This window comes from Myxine glutinosa, chromosome 7 (genome assembly GCF_964187855.1).
Source record: "Myxine glutinosa chromosome 7, kmMyxGlut1.1, whole genome shotgun sequence".
In the NCBI taxonomy this organism is placed as follows: Eukaryota; Metazoa; Chordata; class Myxini; order Myxiniformes; family Myxinidae; genus Myxine; species Myxine glutinosa.
In genome coordinates, this window is record NC_136267.1 from 75,884,670 (window position 1) to 75,897,845 (window position 13,176).

At 51.7% G+C, this 13,176-nt stretch overlaps 2 protein-coding genes across 3 annotated transcripts in view; both read left to right on the top strand.

The window, feature by feature from the left end:
• The window catches only part of LOC144892955 (uncharacterized), a 443,687-nt gene that overhangs the window by 378,460 nt on the left and 52,051 nt on the right, over positions 1 to 13,176 (top strand). The gene's annotated exons all lie outside the window — the stretch shown is intronic.
• LOC137431331 (uncharacterized) overlaps positions 1 to 13,176 on the top strand; it is a 30,926-nt gene that overhangs the window by 3,155 nt on the left and 14,595 nt on the right. The window contains exon 1 of one of the 2 annotated variants that reach the window (XM_078781870.1): positions 1,551 to 1,845. The exons of the other annotated variant lie outside the window; for it this stretch is intronic. The gene's annotated coding sequence lies outside the window, so the exon portion shown is untranslated. Of the gene's footprint in view, positions 1 to 1,550; positions 1,846 to 13,176 lie in introns of those variants that run through there. 2 annotated transcript variants of the gene reach the window in all.

A 13,176-nucleotide genomic window follows, 5' to 3' on the forward strand; every position in this document is an offset into this window, starting at 1 on the left:
GCGATTCCTGGATGATCGGGGGTGTACTTGGCAGTTCGGGTCGAGACGGGAAGCCGCCCCGACAATTTTGAACTGTTCAAAATTATCGTGGCGATTCGTGGCGTTTTTCAAACTCTTGCTGCTGTCTGGAGGGTGTCGTACGGGCGCGTGTGGGCATCGGGAAAATGGTCGTGGAGTGTCTTGCGGCGGTCGGGAAACTTGGCTGCCACGATTCGCTCCGCATCCAGCAAGCACTGATACGACCGCCGTACGTCCTCACATGGACGCCGTACGACTGCCATCACGATCTTCCAAGAATTGCCCCGATCCATCCCGACCACGTTCGCGCAGCAGTACGACGACTCATGATCATTGCCGATCTCTCACGAATTAACAAGACTCCGCCAAGACTGCCGTAAGCATGCAGTAAGCACCAGTAGGCGCCAGTACGACCTGTCACAAGACCGGGTATTTATAGGCGATCCCCGGCGGCGAAATCATTTCATCTCCTGATTCCAAGCTGGTCACATCCAAGCTGGTCGTGATTGTGCACGTCTTCCTGGATCCCCTCCCCCTCTTCCTGGCTGGCGGCATCATTGGAAGGCTTGGAGTTGATGATTTATATAAACGACATACAAAAATAACGTGAATTAGCGTCGTCTGAATTTTAAGATCGTAGTTAGGTCGGCGCGATTCTTGGCCGTTCTTATATAGGGCAAGGACGGCCGCCGCGCAGTCGGGCTCGGATGGGTGGGCACGTACGCGTGCGTACTGCGGTCGTAGTGAGGTCGTAGTGCCGTCGTAGTGCGGTCATAGTGGGATCGGGGTGGATCGGGGCGGATCGGGGCGAAGACGTGTGGGCACGGGCTAGGACTTGTGGAGATCTTGCCGCGCACTTGGCGGATCGGGCTTTGTCAGCGCGGTGGTCACGGCGCGATCGTACGGGAGTCGTGGCAGGGGTGTTTTGGTATGACTGTTGGAAAATTTACAGCCGATCTTGCCGAAAAGTCGTGTTGGTGCGGGGAATCGCCAGATCGGGGGTGATCGGGGCGATTCGTGGCCACTCAAATCCGGTATGACTGGGGCTTAATAGGAATACATGCCCGTGTAGATGGGAAATACAGTTTGTTTGAAATAAATCACAAATATCAGAAGAAAGTTTTTAAAATTTAGAACTATTCTCACTCAGAGTTAAACATCACCGTAATATTATGCGGTTGCTTCAACGTTTTCGGTGAATTATATGTCATCATTGTGAGTTTTTTGGGGAATTTTTTTTTTTGAAATGAGATTTTTATATTTAAAAAAACAGCAAAAAAGCATCAGAACAGCTGTGAAACAGCATCAAAACAGCAGTGAAAAAGCATCAAAACACTATCAAAACAACAGTGGATAGCGTCAAAACAGCAGTGAAAAAGCATCAAAACACTATCAAAACAACAGTGGAAAGCGTCAAAACAGCAGTGAAAAAGCATCAAAACAGCAGTGAAAAAGCATCAAAACAGCAGTGAAAAAGCATGAAAACAGCAGTGAAAACGCATCAGAACAGCAGTGAAAAAACAGCAGTGAAAAAGCATCAAAACAGCAGTAAAAAGCATCAAAACAGCAACAATGGTCCGGTGATTTTTCAATCACCGCAACTAAATGTGTCGGAGTAATTAACTATTTTCCTTCGTGCCCTCCTTTTGTTGCCTGAATGGTGTCACTGCAGGACCTCCGGGTAAACAACATTACGGGTGAAGATTCCACTGTGGCCATCAATTTTTCCCTGTTGGCCATTACTGACTACCTTTACCTTGACATCCTCAAATCGTTTAGCACGTGACAATGCAACATATAATTGGCCATGGCTGAAGACGGGTTCTGGTAAGTAAATCCCAACTTTGTGTAATGTTTGACCTTGACTCTTGTTTATTGAGAAAGAGAATGCCACACGAACTGGAAATTGATGGCGTTTGAGTACGAATGGTAGTGTTGTATCGGAAAGTGCAATACTAATCCTGGGTATAAATGTGCGTGTTCCTTTGTGACTGCCAGGAATTATTTCTCCGTCTATTATGTTTGGCAACAATCTTTTAACAACCAATCTTGCACCATTGCACAGTCCCTGTTTCGGATCAAAGTTACGGAGTAACATGATGACAGCACCATCTTTGAGACGAAGTTTGTGCAATGGCATTCCAGAAGGAGTTAATTGATTTAGGAATTCCATAGGATAATTTAGTGCCTCTTCAGGGTCATCACAGACAATGGAATCAGCGCTGAAGTACGTCTTTTCTTCCCACAGGAAATGCATCCAGTATCTCATCGTTGATCACAAATGTGGATTCATTCTTTGGACACAACACGGCTCGTTGTGCCAGCGCATCATAGTTTGAATGGATTTCGTTCAAATTACCGAAAACAGCCTCTGCTAAAGAAATGTTGTCTTCTACACAGATACGATCAGGCAGTCGTATTAAATCTGAGTCAGGAATTGTTTCCACAGTCCCATTTCCAACCGACAGTAACCATTTTAAGAATTATTCATCATCATTAGCTCTCATGTTTGATGTTAAGTTCAGCAGTTTTAACTTTGGCCACAACTTGCTACGCTTGATGCATGTGGCGATGATTGCTGCAGGTGCAGCGCGAGGTACAACGGGCAAAACCTGCCTGAAGTCCCCACCAAGAAGTAAGACCTTTCTACCAAAAGGAATGTTGTTGCTGGTTACATCCCGGAGACATCGATCAACAGCCGCTAAAGCATATGCTGGAGCCATAGGTGCTTCATCCCAAATGAATAGGTTGGCCTTTCTTAGAGCATCTGCATCTTTACTCGTAGGTGATATGTTGCATGTGGAGTTTTCCAAAATGGGCACTGGCAATTTAAATCGATGGTGCGATGTACGGCCCCCTGCTAGCAATGTTGCTGCAATGCCCGAGTACGCCATTGGAAGAACCAAACGACACTGGCCTCGCAAGATGTGCAGAAGCGTATTATAGAGAAAGGTCTTGCCACTTCCGCTCGGTCCATCAACGAAAAACAACCAGTTGCTTGTGTACTGGTCCCTACAATGAACGGCCTGTAGGACCTCATCTACAATTTGGATTTGGTCATCATTTAGTAGTTGTCTGTTGTTTTCACCTTTTTCATGTTCATCTCCCGGTACATACTGATAATCATCGCTCGAAAGATCTTCAACAGTGTCTGGAGGTACTGGTAACTGAAATGCTTCCAAGGTCTGTCCATGTCTCAGGAGGAAGGACTGTATTTCTCGCAATGCCATGAAAATACTCTGTTCCAAGATATGGCCGCTGTGCACAAAATCTTCGCAAAGGTCGTTTTTATATTTTTCCCACAGTGCCGACGTGTCTGTTGGTGTGCAGAATATGCATAGGGTTGCAAAAAGAGATCTCAATTGTTGTGGCATGGCAAAGATATCTCCATCAGCTAAGGACCTGTCCCATTCTGTATCATCTTCTGTTAAATGTAATTTCCTGGCTGCATCCTTGTATGTTTAACAAACTGCTCCATCTACGGTTCTGAGATCTTCAAATGATGTTTTACCAGGGCAGTGCAGCAGGAGTACACGAAGATGAAAGCGCTCAATGTCCATAGGGCTTGCCGAAACCATGCGTCCGATAACCTTGTTGCCGCCCCGGCGTCGAAGTTTCCATGTCTTTCGTCCATCTTCAAATACGTAATATTTTGGAATGTCATGGTACAGATAACTTCGTGCCTCAGGGTCTCTCTGGTTTAACTGAAACCAAGCTGTAAGTGTTGTACCCCTATGTCGTACAATGGCTTCTTCCTCGTTACCATCCCTGAACACAACAGTCTGCAATTCAGGTAAGTGTACCGCAAGTCTGGTGATGGAATGGGACTGTTTGTGCATTTCAAATTCTATCAATCTCCATGCTGCCTCTGGGGCACTGACATATCTGCAGTCCAAATAGGTCTTTATTTCGTCCACCTCCACTCTCCCGCACTCTCGAATTTCGATGCTGGCACAGTCATGTCCCTTGTACACATATTTAAATAAGTACTTTATACTCTTTATGCTTGCGCAAACCTCAATGTTGATGTGTGTTCTGTACTTCTTCAGTAAATAAGCATTGAATGGGACCACAAATTGGCAATCAACATCGGTTCCATGAACGGTTATGGTGGGTCCATTTGGGGGATGCTTGTAAAGGGCATAGCCATCTATGCTCGCAAGTGTCTCTGCAGCATACGCTTTTGGAAAGCCTTTACTGCACACTCTATCTTTCACACAAATCGAATGGCGATTTAAAGTGCCACACGGACCATGTATCATGTGAGACTTCACCAAGGAATGGATCTCTGGTGACTCATTTGAATTAGGAATTTGTGCGGAAACAATTCTGTCAATGTCTTTGGCGGTACAAATTGTATCTTCTTGGCACAACATGAGTAATATGTGGGCATGCGGTAGGCCACGCTTCTGATACTCGACGACGTAGAGAAATGCATGTACTTTGCCCAACACGTGCTTCTTCGTTATATCGTCGATTAACTCTTTTAATTTCAGATGAAACACACGTGCCACTAAATCTGGTCTGCCTTCAGCTCGTTGGTGTTGTCCGATGTTTTCTTGTATCTCTGTCCATTTTGGATTACACGTGAACGTGATGAAAAGATCTGGTTTTCCGAATTTGCGAACAATGGCCATAGCATCTTGGTAGTTCTGCTGCATAGCTCTTGGACTCCCTGCAAAACTCGACGGCAAAATGACGATACGACCGACAGGACGTTGATTATCAGCAGAAACGTTCTGGATGTGGTCCAGTAGTCCTCTGTATTCCATGGCTCTAAGGGTTTCCTGATTTTGTTTGAAGTATTGCAGTCGATTTGCTTCTGCCTTGCAATATCCGTCGACAACATACTGCTGGAACAATTTCCCCGAAGAATGGATAGTGCTGAATTCATTTCGAATAGCCAGTCGGTAGGCATATAATTCACGATGAGTTACCTTGTTTCGAACCTCAGTTTGTCGCTGGTGAGGCATGTTTATCATCCATCCAGGCTCGCCATGTGGAAAGAGAATGGGATATGTCATGGGATCAATATGAGAGGAAAGTGGAGAGAGATTGTGTAAGTCCTGGATTGTGTAAGTATTTCGGCATCACCTGGAAATCCCTGTTTGCAGGTGGTTCACCATCTTGTCCACTAACGAAGACAGCAGCAATTTCATCAGCAGTTGGTATGTTGTAACGTCTTGGGTCGTCTGCACACAGTCGACGAAAATGCATTTCCAAGGTAGAAGTGAGGCGATCTTCAAGGACAGCTTTCCTGATTTCTTCCTGTTCACGCTCGAACATAGTCTTGTAACATGTGACATAAGGATTAACGTCAGATAGTATGTTGTGCAGTTCTGCCATCAATTCTTGCAAACATCTGTGATTCTCAGGTCGATTCATACGTTCCTTTGTAGCTTGAGCTGTATCCAAAATAAATAATTGTGCAAATTGTGCTTGTTCATGTACATGTGATGTAATGGACCACAGCGATGGTAAATTTGACTGTGGATTTTGAAACAGTACGGTCCATTTCCTGGAGGAGATGAGATCTGAGCACCCATTGGTGCAAAAGCTAATGCCGAATTGTAATTCCGGATATTGTCTCGGAAGTTGCGACATTTTCCATCGTCACCCTGATAAAGTTGTTGCAGTCGAGCAGGTACGGCAAATAGTGGAGGCAATTTAACTTTTCCCTTGGAACAACACAGTGTAAATCCATCCCCTTGTCCTGTTGATTCATTTGTGAAATGGTGTGCAGAACAGTACACACATGGTGACGTCATTGGACCGCAATTATGCTCTTGAACAATATTATCGGATACTTCGGCCGGATTCATTATGGCTGCGGTTGTATATGTTTGCTGAGCACTCCAACGTCTTTGTTGCTCAGCATGCCGTGCGAGTCTGTGTTGACGTTCATCGACGGTCTCGTTCTCACACCTCATCGTTGTTGCAGCAGCATCCTGTGCGAGTCTGTGTTCACATTCCTCGACTGTCTCCTTCTCCCTCCTCATCGTTGTTGCAGCAGCATCCTGTGCGAGTCTGTGTTCACGTTCCTCGACTGTCTCGTTCTCCCTCCTCATCGTTGTTGCAGCAGCATCCTGTGCGAGTCTGTGGTCACGTTCCTCGACTGTCTCGTTCTCCCTCCTCATCGTTGTTGCAGCAGCATCCTGTGCGAGTCTGTGTTCACGTTCCTCGACTGTCTCGTTCTCCCTCCTCATCGTTGTTGCAGCAGCATCCTGTGCGAGTCTGTGTTCACGTTCCTCAACTGTCTCGTTCTCCTGTCTCATTCGTTTTCTTGCTGCAGCCTGTTCAAGTCTGCATTGACGTTCGTCGACGGACTCGTTCTCCCGTCTCATTCGTTTTCTTGCTGCATCCTGTTCAAGTTTGCATTGACGTTCGACGACGGACTCGTTCGCCCTTCTCATTCGTTTTCTTGCTGCATCCTGTTCAAGTCTGCATTCTTCATCGACTGCGTCATTCATTTTGGAAATGGAAGTTTCCACGCAACGCATGAATTGTCACCATCGTCAAGAGGAAGTGTCTCGTCATCATCAAATGACAAATAAATTACATTGTGAAAATTAAAGATTTCAAATAAACCTATTTAAAGTGTATGCGCAAATAACTAATAAATAAAAAAACGAAGAAATATCTCCCGGTAATTTCCTGAACCATATTTTACTTCCGGCTAATAATGTTGAATGAAATAAAAACGAAGAAATATATGTCGTTTTGTGACGACTGTCATCAAAAGTAAAAGTAATATATCTTAACGGAAAATAAAAAGCGAATTTTAAATATATGTCGACTGTTATTTTAGGCGGTGTATTTTCGCTTATCATCATGGCGCGATTTTAAAATATATATCTCTGCATTTTCCTCTCCAATACCTCCTCACACTTTACACACACACCGGCCCATGTTTACATATATACACACACACACACACACACATACACCCACACACATATACACATACATACACACACACACACACACACACACACACACACAAACACACACATGTACATCGACATACATGCACACACACACACACACACACACACACACACACACACACACACGTACAGGCACATATACACATATGTATACACATATGTATCCACATATATGCACATTATACACATATATACATCTCCACACACACACACACACACACACACACACACACATATATACACATACACAAAAACACACACACACACATATATATACACATACAGACATATATATACACATACACATACAACAACAACATGCATTTTAAGGCCATTTTCCCTGCTAGAGCGGGGGTTAGCCTACACACACACACACACACACACACACACACACACACACACACACACACACACACACACACACACACACACACACACACACACACACACACACACACACACACACGTACATATGTCCCACATGTATATATCCCATATCCCACATGTATATACATGTTTAAAGTGTACGTGCCCTTCCCCCCTCCCCCCGCCCGGCAACGCTGGGTACTTCTGCTGGTAACTAATAAAATAAAAACGAAGAAATATCTCTCGGTAATTTCATGAAACTCAGTGGAATTGGATGAAATTCGCTTGGTGAATTCACTCGGTGTATTCGGTTCGGCTCGGTTCACTCGGTTTAAAGAAAAAGCGATAATGTCGACATGTTGCTGTCTGTGTCATGTTGGGCGGTGTATGATACTTGTTGGCTGTTGGGCGGTGTTGGGCGGTGATATGGTGTATTTTTAAAAATATATCTCTGCATTTTCCCGCGTTGCTGACACCGAGTCCAAAACCATCAATAAAAATGAAATCAGATGGTGAGTAAGATTGGAGATAAAGGCATGAGAGAGACTCAAGAAGGCCTTGAAGTTACAGGCATTTGAGGTTTCATTTCGTTCTATAAACGGAAACTTTCATCGCATTTTCTTCCCGTTTTTTTCAACCGAGTCTAAAACGATGTTAGCGACTGCGAAAAATGAAATGATATATCGAATTAGAATTGAAATAAACCTGTGTGAGAGAGAAAGACAGCACGGGCCTAACTAAATAGGCCTCAAAGCTATTCGAGAAGGAGGAGTGGGTGGAGCTACTCTGCAAACCGAGTAAGCCACACCCCCGGACAGACGTCCAATAGACAGACAGACAGACAGACAGAATCACCTACGCCTATTATAATATACTAGTGGGGTCACCCGTGGGAATCCCACGGGCATGGACGTGTGTGACATTTCGACATATTGAGTTAGATGCTGCACCTGTTTCACAATAACACACACACACACACACACCTCGTTTTTTCATTTCTGTATCTCACAATTCGGTCTCTCTCTTATTCACACACCCACACAAACACACACACACACACACACACACACGTACACCGACACACATACACATATACACACATATACACATATGTAGCGGCTACCGCTGGGTTTTCACAATCGCCTTGCACCTATCAAGGACGCGGAGCGATCACCATGCCGGGCTCGTCCAGGACGCCCGGGCAGGCCCGCGCTCAACTTGCCAGGCCTCGGTCGGGACGCCCGGGCATCCCCGGGCATGCCCGGGCAGGCTCGCCCTCAACTTGCCAGGCCGCAGCCAGGACGCTGGGCCACGCCCCCTCTCGCCTTTCCTGGGCAAACGCTCCGGGATAATATGTATATATATTGCTGCCCGATAAACGGGCTTTTCAGAGTGCCTGAGTGTTTGGTTTGAATAAAGCAACTCGGATGAATTCCAGCTTTTTGTTGCGTCCATTCTTCCGATCGACGTGGGAGCCCCAGCTCCTTCATTGGTGACCTACCGACATGGACACGGCAGTCGCCCTTAAACTGCCTACCTTCTGGGAGGCTCACGCGGCGGTTTGGTTCGCACAGGCGGATTCCCTGTTCGCCCTGCGAGGCATCACGGCCGACGACACCCGCTTCCACCATGTGGTAGCAGCGCTCGGTTCGGCCACCGCGGCCCGCGCCCTGAGCCTCCTCGAGAGCCCGCCAGCCGCTGACAAATACGGCGCGATTAAGAAGCTTCTCCTCGACGCTTTCGCCCTCCCATCGGCGGAACGCGCACGGCGCCTGCTCGACCTGCCCGAGCTCGGCGACACGCGCCCTTCTGAGCGAATGGACTACATGCTTCACTGCTCGGCGAGCACTCTCCGGCATTCCTGTTCCGGGAGCTGTTCCTCCGTCAGCTGCCTAACCCGGTACGCCTCGCCCTGGCAAGCACGACGATCACAGATCCCCGAGCCCTTGCCAGAGAAGCCGACAAGATCTCCGCCGCAGGCCAGCGCATCGCAGCGGCGACATGGGACCCACCGCCGTCCGACGCAACACCCATGGCGCCCGAGCACCCGGCACGGTCGACGACCGAACTGCCGACGCAATTGGCGGCCGCTACACCGAGCCGACCACCTCCAGCATGACGACCGGGGCCTCCACCTGACCAAGCATGGTGTTACTATCATGCCAGGTTCGGACAGAAGGCCCGGACATGCCGACCCCCGTGCACCTTCGGCAGGCCGGGAAACGGCCGGGCCGGCGTTCATTACCAGCCATTAGCGCCGGCCACACGGGCAACTTACTGTTCATCACGGATAAAGCGTCCGGACGGCGCTTCCTGTGCGACACCGGCGCCCAACTGAGCGTCATACCCGCCTCTGACCAGGACAGGCAGGCCGCGGGTTGCGGCCCCTCCTTGGTTGCGGCCAACGGATCGACCATCCGCACCTTCGGCCCGCGCAACGTCACCCTCTGCTTCGGCGGCCAACGCTTTGCTTGGACGTTTGTAACCGCAAACGTGCCCATGGCTCTGCTAGGCGCCGACTTCCTCTGCGCACACGGACTGCTGGTGGACGTCCAACGGCGTCGTTTAATCAACGCCGAAACCTTCAGCTCCCTGGTATGCACATTGAGCAGCTCCGCGCCGACCGAGCTGGCATGCGCCGTCCCGGCGGTGAACCAGTTTGCTCGCCTGCTCACGGAGTTCCCGGCCCTCACGCGGCCGACGTTTTCGGCCGTCGCAGTACGGCATGGGATCGAGCACCACATACCAACCACGGGCCCGCCGGTCTACGCCAGGGCCCGCCGCCTCAACCCAGCCAAGCTCGCCGTGGCAAAGGCCGAATTCGACGCGTTGGAGCACCTCGGCATCGTGCGGCACTCCGATAGCGCGTGGGCCTCGCCACTGCACATCGTGCCAAAGCCGGGGGGTGGATGGCGCCCGTGTGGCGACTACCGCCGTCTCAATGACGCTACCACCCCCGACAGGTACCCGATCCCGCATATCCAAGACTTCTCCGCCCGTCTGGCGGGACGGGTCATATTTTTGAAAATTGATCTCATACGGGGATATCACCAGGTACCTGTCAGGGCGGCCGACGTCCCTAAAACGGCAGTCATCACGCCGTTCGGCTTATTCGAATTCTTGCGGATGCCATTTGGTCTCAAGAACGCGGCTCAGGCGTTCCAGCGCTTGATGGACGGCGTGCTGCGTGACCTGCCGTTCCTTTTCGTTTACCTGGACGACATCCTCGTCGCCAGCACGTCCCGGGCCGAGCACCTCCTCCACCTCCGAACACTGTTCGGGCGCCTCAGCGAGCACGGCCTCATCGTCAACCCGGCCAAATGCCACTTCGGCACGACGGCCGTTGATTTTTTGGGCCACCACATCACCAAGAACGGGGCCGTGCCGCTGCCAACCAAGGTCGAGGCCATCACCACGTTCCCGCGTCCCCGCACCATAAAGGCCCTGCAGGAATTCCTGGGAATGGTGAATTTTTATCACCGCTTCGTGCCCCGCGCTGCTCAACTCATGCGGCCCCTCTACGAAGCCCTCCGGGGCAAGCCGGCCAAGCACGACATCGCCTGGTCCGCAGCAATGGATGCGGCCTTCCAAAGCTCAAAGCGGGCCCTCGCCGACGCAACACTGCTTGCTCACCCGGTGCTCAACGCTCCCATCGCCCTCACCACGGATGCCTCCGACTACGCGGTGGGCGCCGTACATGAGCAATGGGTGAACGGGGTTTGGCAGCCACTCGCTTTTTTCAGCCGGCAGCTCCGGCCGAACGAGCTCAAATACAGCACGTTTGACCGGGAGCTCCTCGGTCTACACCTGGCCGTCCGCCATTTCCGCCACCTCCTGGAGGGCCGACCTTTCACGGCATTCGTCGACCACAAGCCGTTGGTTTACGCCATGGCCAAGGTCACGGAGCCGTGGTCGGCCCGCCAACAGCGCCACCTCTCCGCCGTGTCGGAGTTTACCACGGACATCCGGCACGTCGCCGGCAAAAACAACGCCGTGGCCGACTGTCTTTCCCGGGCCAGCGCGAACGCGGTCCACCTGGGCGTGGACTTTGCGCTTATGGCGGCGGACCAAACCACCGACACCACACAACAAACCACAAACAAGCCCTCCGGGCGGCGGACACGGGCCTCCGCCTGGCCGACATCCCTTTCGCGGACACTGTCCTGCTCTGCGACGTCTCCCAAGGCCAGCCTCGCCCCATCGTGCCCGTCACCTGGCAACGCCGCATCTTCGCCTCCCTCCACGGCCTTTCCCACCCGGGCCGGAAAGCTTCCCAGAAGCTGGTGTCGGCGCGATTCGTCTGGCACGGCCTTCGTCGGGACGTCCGCGATTCGACCAGCACCTGCACGGCCTGCCAACGGGCCAAGGTCCACCGACACACCCAGGCCCCGCTGGCACCTTTCACCGTGCCCGAACGACGTTTCGACCACGTCAACGTGGATCTGGTGGGGCCCCTCCCCCCGTCACGGGGGTTCACACACCTGCTCACCATGGTGGACAGGACCACCAGGTGGCCGGAGGCCGTTCCCCTCGTCTCCACCACCACCGCCGGCGTGGCGCAGGCTTTCATCGCCACCTGGGTCGCCCGCTTCGGCGCACCGGCAGACATCTCGTCAGACCACGGACCACAGTTCACCTCCGAGCTGTGGGTCGCGGTCGCCCGCAACCTGGGGGTCAAGCTCCACCGTACTACGGCCTCCCACCCCCAAGCAAACGGGTTGTGCGAGCGATTCCACCGCTCCATGAAGGCCGCGCTCATGGCCGGCCTTCAAGACGGCGGTTGGGCCGACCGGCTGCCGTGGGTCCTTTTGGGCCTCCGCACGGCCCCCAAGGAGGACCTCCAGGCATCCACCGCCGAGCTTGTCTATGGCCAGGCGCTACGCGTCCCGGGCGAATTCGTGCCCGACGCTACCAGTCCCTGGTCCGCAGCTCACCAGCGCTCGGACCTCCAGGAGGCCGCCCGACGGTTTGCCCCCGTGCCAACATCCCACCACGGTGACCCCCAGTCCTACGTCCCCCCAGCACTTCGCACAGCGGAGTATGTTTTTGTGCGTCACGACGCACATCGGGGGCCACTCCGGCCGCCGTACGACGGGCCCTTCCGGGTGCTGCGACGGGACGACAAGTCGTTCGTCATCGACATCGGCGGCAGGTCGGACCGGATTGCGGTGGACCGCCTCAAGCCGGCGCACGTGGACGTCGACCACCCACCACGGGTGGCCCTTCCGCCGCGGCGAGGCCGCCCCCCATCCACGGTGCCCCCCACTCGACCGCCCACCACCACACCGGACCCCCTCCCACGACCCGCCAGGGGTCGCTTCGGCCGGGTCATCAGGACCCCCCTCAAATTGACCCTGCCGGTGCAAGTCGATTCTGGGGGGACGTGTGTAGCGGCTACCGCTGGGTTTTCACAATCGCCTTGCACCTATCAAGGACGCGGAGCGATCACCATGCCGGGCTCGTCCAGGACGCCCGGGCAGGCTCGCCCTCAACTTGCCAGGCCGCAGCCAGGACGCTGGGCCACGCCCCCTCTCGCCTTTCCTGGGCAAACGCTCCGGGATAACATGTATATATATTGCTGCCCGATAAACGGGCTTTTCAGAGTGCCTGAGTGTTTGGTTTGAATAAAGCAACTCCGATGAATTCCAGCTTTTTGTCGCGTCCATTCTTCCGATCGACGTGGGAGCCCCAGCTCCTTCACATACACATATATACACACACACGCAAATACACATCCACACACACACACACACACATGCACGCACACGTACACACACATGTACACCGACACATGCATATACACATACACACATATACACATACACATATGGATACACACACATAC